Below are 10,151 nucleotides of genomic sequence, written 5' to 3'. Positions count from 1 at the left end.
TGGTCAAAAAAAGATTATTAGTTGGTTTTATGATTTAAGTTTATGATTCTGATTTTTTTAAGATTAACATTTAAGTGTCATTCCTTCTATCTAAACATTGTCAATAGTTTCATTTGATTGCACTAATCATTTTAGTTCTTTTTAATTTTTACGGTAATTAACGATTAAGTTTGATTTTTTAATGAAATAATCACTCCTATTTGAGTGTCTCAAAAATTAAATTCAAAATTTTGTGTTTGTATATGTATACTTTGTAGAGAATTTGTTATGTTTTGAGAATGGAAAAGAATTGGAAGTTTTTTTGTTTTTATCTTAGAAAAGTTAGAAAAATCTGTGTATAGTTGAAAATTAAAATCAACAATAGCAAAAAAAATCAATTTCATTTACAAAAACAACACCAGATATCCCAACTCAAATTTGCATCCAAACACAGACAATAATTATCAATTTAACTCAACTCTCCAAACCAAATATAGAAAATGTAACTCTCAAGATAATAATTACCAACTCAACTCAAGTCAATTCTATGTTTTTATTGCGCATCAAACGTCCCGTAAATAATTTCAAAACAACCATTTTCCCCCATTTTCTTTTTTTCTTTTTTTTTCTTTTTTAAAAAAACAGCATTACTTATCCAATTAACCACTAATTATGGTTACGATTGAGGAGAAATAAATGGGACCTAAATACTATACCATTATAATAAGTCAATCAAAACTAAAAACTAAAGTGGTTATAAAATTGGGCTTAATATTTCAATCTTTATTATTTTCTTCAATTATATTAAGATTTATTCGCATTGCTCATATTTGTCAACTAAAATCCATTTGGTAACATGGTCCCTACTTTTTGTTTATTGTTTCTCATTTCTTGTTTCATACTCGCAATATTTTTATGTTATATTTATTATCAATTTTATAAGTAAAAGTGATAAAATAACTTATTTATGTGTTGAAAAGAATTAAAACGAGAAGCAACAAACAATAACTTAAATTTTTTCTTAAAAAATTCTACACAATTTTGAAAAAATTTCCAAAATTTCTACACAAGAAACGTTCAATAAATGTGTTAATGTTCTTTTATGGTTTCGTTTTAAAAACATTTTTGGTTTTTTGGTTTTAGAAAATTATGTTGGTTTTCTCACAATTTTTAGTACAACATCTTTTATCATGTTTTTCATTTTTCTGAGATAAAGCTTTGAATTCTTATTCAAATTCAAAACAAATAAGTAAATAAATAAATAAAACTATTATTGGTGTCATGAATCTCACTAGGGGCGCTAAGGATGTCCTTGAGTTGCCAAGCAGACCTACAAAATAACTCTTACTGGTTTGGTGTCGAAAGGTTATTTAGATAGGGGTAGTTTTGAAAGTTAATTGGGAAAAGGGGTGGTTTCCAACTTATTTAGGAAAAATGGGTGGTTTTTTTGTCCCCATCCGAACGCATTCTGGAATATTTTATTATTTTTTTAACCTCGTACGCCGCATTTAAAAAAAAATTAAATCGGTCATTCAAGAATATTTTATTATTTTTTTTCATATGCCGCATTAATGCATCTGTTGAATATAATCGTTTAGTAACCGTTTAGTAAATTACTATGTGATCGTTTAATAAATTATACACGATTGCTTAGTAATTTATACACGATCATTCACTTATCAATGATTTGTTTATCCAATTGTAGATCAATGGCATTACTTCGCATCTTTGTACGATTTGGTGGGGATTGGGATGAGTCCGGAAGAAATTATGTCGGTAGTCATATGAAAAGTCTGAAAGTCAGAAATGATATAACAGTCATCTAAATTTATCTAAACGACCACTTAGTTATTTATATTTTGTACAACACCAATTATACTATACAATATGTAATTTTAGCACAAATTTATCTAAACGATCGCTTAGTTATTTATTTGCTTAGTTAAATGTACAACACCAATTGTATTCTACAGATTTAGCACAAAATATCTAAACGAAGACTAAATGATCACGTAACAGTTAGGTAAATGATCGCTTAGTATTATCTAAACGATCGCTGAACAAAACCTAAGCGATTGCTTAGTATAGCTAAACAATCACTTAGTATTATAAATTAGTACATGATCGCGTAATGGATATCTAAACGATCGTTTAGCTAATACTAAACGATCGCTTAGTATTAGTTAAACGATCGCTTATTATTAATCAAACGATTGCATAATGGATATCGAAATGATCGCAGAATAATTAGTTAAACGATTGCTTAGTATTCTCTAAACGATCACTTAACAAAACCTAAACGATCGCTTATTCTTATCTAAACGATCAAATAACAAAACCTACGCGATCGCTTAGTATTAGCCAAGCGATTGCTTTATAAATTAGTACACGATCACATAATGGATATCTAAATAATCGCTTAGTATTAGCCAAACGATCGCTTAGTATTCTCTCCAATCACTTGGTAATATCTATCCAATTGCTTAGTATTCTCTCCGATCTCTTAGTATTATCTATCCGATCGGTTAGTATTCTCTCTGATTGCTTAGTAATATCTATCCGATCGCTTAATATTCTCTCCGATCGCTTAGTATTCTCTCTGATCGCTTAGTAATATCTATCCAATTGCTTAGTATTCTCTATCCGATCGCTTAGTAATATCTATGATTGATTTGATAGTAATATTGCTATTTTGAGATTAAGAAATTTCTATGATTGATTTGATATACTCGATATGAATTTTTAATTTCAAATTATTATTTTTTTATTTAAAGTTGTTAGAAACTTATGCAAAAATATAGATATTAACTTTCGACTATTGTAAATAATTGAATTTCACGTGCATTTTCATAATTGAATTTCATTAATAAATTTAATCATATGTACAATGTTCTTTATTCACGACTGGAAGAAGATCCTCTATTACGCCTAGATCGATCATGTTGAGTGACATAGTATCCACGATCACCACGCCCTCTTACATTTGGTGGTTGACTTTCCTCTGGAAAGTGTATACCCTCACTACGTTGTTGATAAGTAACATACTGGTCATGGATATTTGGATGGACATGTGAAGTTTGTCCTTCTTCCATGCTTAGTGTACTGCAGGTTGTTGGAAAAAAACCAAATGATGAGGGAGAGGACATCATGGAAGTGTACCGATCGACTGGCGTTGTTGGATATTCATTCCGAACATTAGGTTGAATAGGAACATCCTTATATATTGCTAGATCACCTTGTTCTTCCATTGGAATGTCACCATCGAACTATCGCGCTCGATATATCGAGGTGAATCTACACAAGCGATCGTTTAGCTAATACTAAGCGATCGTTTAAATATCCATTACGCGATCGTGTACTAATTTATAAATCGATCGTTTGACTAATACTAAGCGATCGCTTAGGTTTTGTTAAGCGGTCGTTTACCTAACTGTTATACGATCGTTTAGTTTTCGTTTAGATAAATTTGTGTTAAATTTGTAGAATACAATTGGTGTTGTACATTTAACTAAGCAAATAAATAACTAAGTGATCGTTTAGATAAATTTGTGCTAAAATTAATAAGCGATCGTGTATAAATTACTAAGCGATCGTGTATAAATTACTAAGCGATCGTATATAATTTACTAAGCGATGGTGTATAAATTACTAAACGATCGTATATAATTTACTAAACGATCGTGTTCAACAGACGCATGAATACGACGTATGGAGGAAAAAAAAACAACAAATATTCCCGAATGACCGGTTTATTTTTTTTTTAAATTCAACGTATAGGGCTAAAAAAATAATAAAATATTCCCGAATGTGTCTCTTCAAGAGGCGCATTGGATGGGGACAAAAAAATCACCCATTTTCCCTAAATAAGTTGGAAACCACTTCTTTTCCCCAATTAACTTTCAAAACCACCCCCTATCTAAATAACCCACTATAGCAATGTGCGAGCAACTACGGGCTCAACTCTCAAGTGCCCCTTTCGTTAAACTTGGGTGTGCTCGACTCTTACGTCCCTTTGATCAAGATAAGGCTTACTTATGTTGTGGCATGCAGGCTTTGACCAAAAACACAAAATTAAGTGAAAATATTTGTTTGGTCTTTAGGTTTTAGGTCTAATTTTTTATTTCGCTCCTAGGTTTCATAATGTTACACATCTAACTTTTAAGTTTTGATTTTTGTTTCAATTTATTCTCTAAGTTTTAAAATAATACAATTTTACCTTGAGATTTGAGTTTTGTTTCAATTTGATTCTTAGGATTCAATATTTACATTTTTAACCTCGATTTTTCATTAAATACTCACTTTCAATCACTAACGTCAACGTCTATTAATTAATTTCAAATAATTATTAAGTGAAATTTTTAATGAAAAATAGTGAAACTTAATTAATTATAATTCATTTAATTATTTTCAATTTATTGAAATAAATAATACTAAAAACAAAAAAAAGATGAATATTTAGTGAATATCGAGATTAGAAATATAAATCTTGAAATTTTGGGACCAAATTGAATTAAAACTTAAATTTCAAGGGTAAAATTGTAACATTTAGAAATTTAAGAGATTAAATTGAAATTAATTTGAAAACTTAAAAGCCTAATGTGTAATATTTTGAAACATATGAATTAAATAAAAAGTAGACTCACAAGCTATTGACCAAAAAATATTATTTTCACTAAAATCAAATGATTATTATAAGGAAGCTTACCCTTTACATCGATCTTTGTTGATTTGGGAGCTTTAGTCAATGCTAATATAAAATCGGAGTTGAAATAAAGCGATTGAATATGCAACCATTGGATCTTCCTTGTGGAAAAATGTTAATTTGCTGAAAAATAAAATAAAATAATTGTGGATGTTGCCTTGCTGGAGGAGAGTTGGAACAAGATGACTTCAAATTTTAAATCGAAAAATTGACTAGTTATTAGTTTACTACATAATATTTTAATGGTTTGTTTTTTTATTATTAAAAGAATTTATTAGAGTTTCCTAAATTTTATAACATTAAATTACAATTTGCCACTGTAGAAAAACAAAATTAGACTCTGGCTTATTATAAGGCTAAATTATAATTGTAGCTCAAAACTTTCAGATCGATGTATGTTTAATTTTTAAACTTATAAAGTTACAAAATTGAAAACTAATGGTTGCATATTCAATCGCTTTATTAGAAAACTAAAGTTTTATTAGAAATTAAGGATTTTTAAAATTCAAAGATTAACATGTAATTGAATATTTGTATAATTATTTTTTATTAGGTTAAATTAAGAGTTTAATCCCTAAAATTTGAGGTTTGTAACAATTTTTAATGGGAGGCAGTTTGACTGCTTACATATTTTGTTTTAATCTAACATATAAACTATAGTTTTAATATTGTATCATATACAATATAACATCACTCTCATATAGCATTTAATATAAATCACATTTATATTAAATTTAACAATTATGAATCCAATTCATATTAATAATATTTGAATCGTATTCAAATATTTATTTCCTATCACTAAAGCTATAATGTATCAAATACATTATAATAATTATATCACATATAATTAAAATAACTTAATTATATCATATATAATTTGAACAATTAATTTGATACATCTTTTGAACAATTTAATTTGAACAATTCAAATTAATCCAAAAACTGATTCTCATTTAATTCTATTGAGCTACCAAAGAGACCTCATGAACCTATAGCTTAAAGCTCCAACGGTACATGAATAATTAATCAAACTCTTTAATTAAATTATTCACCATCTGTTAACTATCGGGCACTCTACGAAAGACCGACAGCTGCACTCTTCGTACTACAAATATATTTCTGTGTCTATTGGATATAACCAATAAATAGTACAATGACTCTTCACAAATTTCTCGTAAGTACAGCAGGGTCAAAATTACCATTTTGCATCTGTAGTTACATCTAACTTCTTAAGTACCACTGATCCCTCTAATGAACAATGGATCATAGTCCAACTATGATTAAACCTCTCTCGGGCCAGGAGAGGGTGTGGTGTCACATTGTTCAAGCTCCGGAATCAGCCCTTGAAGGAGCAATTTATCCACCTACTTCGACCTCAGGGAATGAGTGAATTCTTTTTTGTGTAGCTGTGTTTCCAGCTCTCCAATCAGACGAATCCCCACAATGGTAGGCTTGTTGAGTCTGCGATCTGGCCACTCTTATCCATACAAATCAAAGGACCACCCTCATAGGCAGGACTTCACAACTTACTTATTCAAGTCATGTTACCTATGCTCATGCTGGTGAAATGTAAGTCTATATTATGAACGGCGTTATATAATGAGACTAAACATTTTGTGGTTCGGTCTTATTTAAATTCCTTTGTATAGAATATCTCCGTTTACATGTCTATACATTAATGATCAGGATCAAATAATTTGTAGTACTTTACAATAATTATAACACCTACAAACCGGGTCATACTCGTATTTCACTAGGATAAGTTACCCAGCCTTGTCCATCTACTACAGATTGTTTAGGTTATCACTTAAACATGATCTACCTGTATGTCTCTACATACCATTTTAAGCTACAAGATAACCTTGGATGTTAGTTTATTGGTTTGTGATTAATGCAATAAAATGTGGAATAAAATATCATATATTTTATTAAATAGACAATGACTTTGTTCAATAAATAGACAATGAAAGTAAACTCAGCAAGATCGTGGCGAAGGCTACTTACCTCGTTATCAAAATTTGCAACTTGACCTTGGAACGTCCAAGATTGATTACGAAATCCCATCATGCTTAACTAACACAAAAATAAAACAAATCAAAGCAAAAGAAAATTTAACTAAAAACTAACTAAGAAGAACTAATTGGCTTCCCTGGCAACGGCGCCTTTTTGGTAGGTTTGAATTTACCGCCGCCTGTAAACCCACACCGACACAAATAATATTTATAAATTACCAAACCAACTTCTTATACTAACTGGTAGTACAAGCGACAAGTCTGGGGTCGATCCTCAGGGAAGCGTGAAAGATTAGTTCATCAGAGCTCATTTTAAGATAAAGGGATAAAGGGGGGAGGGGGTTTGGTGTTGATGGATAATTGAAATTGCATAAAATAAAGTGCAATAAAATAAAAGATAGAAGCGCAATTAATCGAGATATCTTAGCTTAGAGGAATGGATTTACCCAATGCAATTTAGATCATTGAACCAATTTATGACTTATACTTCTTGTTTATGCTTAAGCCCAATTGATTGGAATCTCAACCAATGGTCCTAATTATCTAATTAATCAAAATGCATAGAAAATGAATCCGCTCCATACAAATTAACAAATTGCATTAAGTTTTAGGGATTATGCTAAGATGAATGTTTAACTTCCAACGTCTAATTAAACAATCAATACGGTTTTTCTCTAGGTTACTAGGAGCAGTCCTTTTTGCCTAACTAACCTATTGCTTCCAATAGGATTAACCTATAAATATGTGTCATATTTTACAAGGTAGTCACAAAGTATTAAAATCACACGACGAAATTATTGGGCATCAATCAACAATTAAAATCATGCAATTCATAAATATAAATTCAGATCAAAACCCATAAACAAGTTTGTATACATCATTAAATTGAAGTCTCACAAAATTACATCGAGTTCCTCCGAATCCCTAAACTAAGAAACCAAAATCTTAACTTCTCATGGAGGATGAGAAGCTACAATCCAACATCTACTCGATAAATTACTAAAGATACTGAAAATTGAAGGAAAAGGAAGAAGGATGAAGTCTAACTCCGGCCTCCATTGAATTGGCCTCCCAAGTTCAGCATAATTTGACCTAGGGCCAAGGAGGAGTATTTATAGAAATCATCACAACGTTGCAACAGTTGGTGTTTTGCAACTTCGAAGTATTGCAACGTTGGACATTCTGTCTTGAAGCATCAGGCCAGTGTTGCAACCCTGTGATAGTGGCAATTTCGTAATTTTGACTCTTTTGAAGCCTGGCTACTCAAATCACCTCCAAATTGCTTCAAATTAATCCCCTTTGACTCCAATTTCTTCGTTCTACCTCCTCGATGCATGATACCTAGAAAATAAGACAATAAACACATAAATTTCATTAACGAGCCTAAATTAAGCTAAGAATAATAGCTCTTTTTTAGAGTTTGAGTGACTCAAAACAATGAATACGCACTCTATAGTATAATTATGTCCAAAACAATGGCCTTTACAAACCAAATTTGTAAATGAATAAATCCTTAAAACTAAGTATCCTATCCCGAAAAGATCCATCAACAAACCCACATTCATCACTAAATATTCATCGCATGAATTATGAACATAATGTAGAATATTAAAACCCACCATTAGTGTAAAATTAATTCAATAAGAAATGGAATTTAGGATCAGAAAACCAGCAAACCTGGCTCTGATACCAATTGAAGGATTTCAAACTAAAGAGAACCTTGAGTGGAAGCAGAATGTCCCAAACACCATTCTTTAAAGAAATTAATTTTTATAGAAAAGAGAGAACAAGATACACATTTACATAAATTACAGTATACTAAGTTAAATGAAAACTTAGGGTTTCAAAAACCTTAACTTTGAAGACTTTCTTTAAGTGTCCCTCGATCAAGATACGAAAACGCCACGATGGCTTCTTCGGTATTCCCAGGTAGAGAACCCAGGATTGGTGGGCTCTGACTATTTTGGAATGAGGGAATTTATATTTGAGTAGAGAGGAGGAAGAGATGAGATTGTTCACCAACAACCCAAAAACTCATAAAACAACTTTTGTCTTTCTCACAGTCTATATATCTCGAAGAAGGAGACTCTCTCCTCTCTTTCAAAAGCCAAAATACAGCAACCACCCACAAGAGAAAAGAGGAGGAGGGAGTTGTAACTCCCTCCTCTATTTAGATTAAAAATAACAATTAATATATATAAATATGATAACTAACTTATCATATCATATATATTAAATTATATTTTATATCAAATATCACATATAATCTATAATTTAATATTGTATATGATATTGTATCATATACTATATAACTTATAGTTTCTTTTCTCTCTCATATGACATTTAATATAAATCACATTATATTAAATTTAACAAATATGAATCCAATTCATATTAATAATATTTGAATCGTATTCAAATATTTATGTCCTCTCACTAAAGTTATAATGTATTAAATACATTATAATAATTATATCACATGTAATTAAAATAATTTAATTACATCATATATAATTAAATCTCTCTATTAATTTGAACAATTCAAATTAATCCAAAAACTTATTCTTATTTAATCCTATTGAGCTGCCAAGGGGACCTCATGAACCTATAGCTTAAAGCTCAATGGTACATGAATAATTAATCAAATGCTTTAATTAAATTATTCACCATCCATTACTTGGCGGGCACTCCACAAAAGACCGACAATTGTACTCTTCGCACTATAGATATATTTCTGTGTCCATTGGATATAACCAATCAACAGTACGATGACCCTTCACAAATTGCGCGTAATTAAATTATTCTGATCCGTTAACTGTCGAGCACTCCACTAAAGACCGACAGTTGTACTCTTCCCACTACAGACATATTTTTGCGTCCATTGGATTAACCAATCAATATACGATGACCCTTCACAAATTGCTCGTAAGTACAGTTGGACCAAAATTACTATTTTGCCTTTGTAGTTACATTTAACTCCTTAAGTACCACTGATCTCTCTAATGAACAATATATCATAGTTCAACTATGACTAAACCACTCTCGGGCCAGGAGAGGGTGTGATGCCACATTGTTCAAGCTCTAGAATAAGCTCTTAAGGGAGCAATTTATCTATTTACCCTGACCTCGGGGAAGTAGTGAATTACTTCTTGTGTAGTTGTGTTCCTAGCTCCCCATTCAGACGAATCCCCAAAATGGTAGGATTGTTGAGTCAGCGATCTGGCCACTCTTACCCATACAAATCAAAGGACCGCGCTCATAGGCAGGAGTTCACAACTCACTCAGAATTCAGGTCATGTTATCTATGGTCATCATGGTGAAATGTAAGTCTCTATTATGAATGGCGTTATCTAATGAGACTAAACATTTCGTGCTCCGGTCTTATACAAACTTCTTTGTATAGAATATCCTCACTCACATGTCTATATATGAATGATCAGGATCAGATCATTTGT

This window comes from Benincasa hispida, chromosome 11 (genome assembly GCF_027475165.1).
Source record: "Benincasa hispida cultivar pf3 chromosome 11, pf3_genome.v1.1, whole genome shotgun sequence".
In the NCBI taxonomy this organism is placed as follows: domain Eukaryota; kingdom Viridiplantae; phylum Streptophyta; class Magnoliopsida; order Cucurbitales; family Cucurbitaceae; genus Benincasa; species Benincasa hispida.
The sequence above is the reverse complement of the archived record's forward strand: the minus strand, read 5'-3'. Positions refer to the sequence as shown.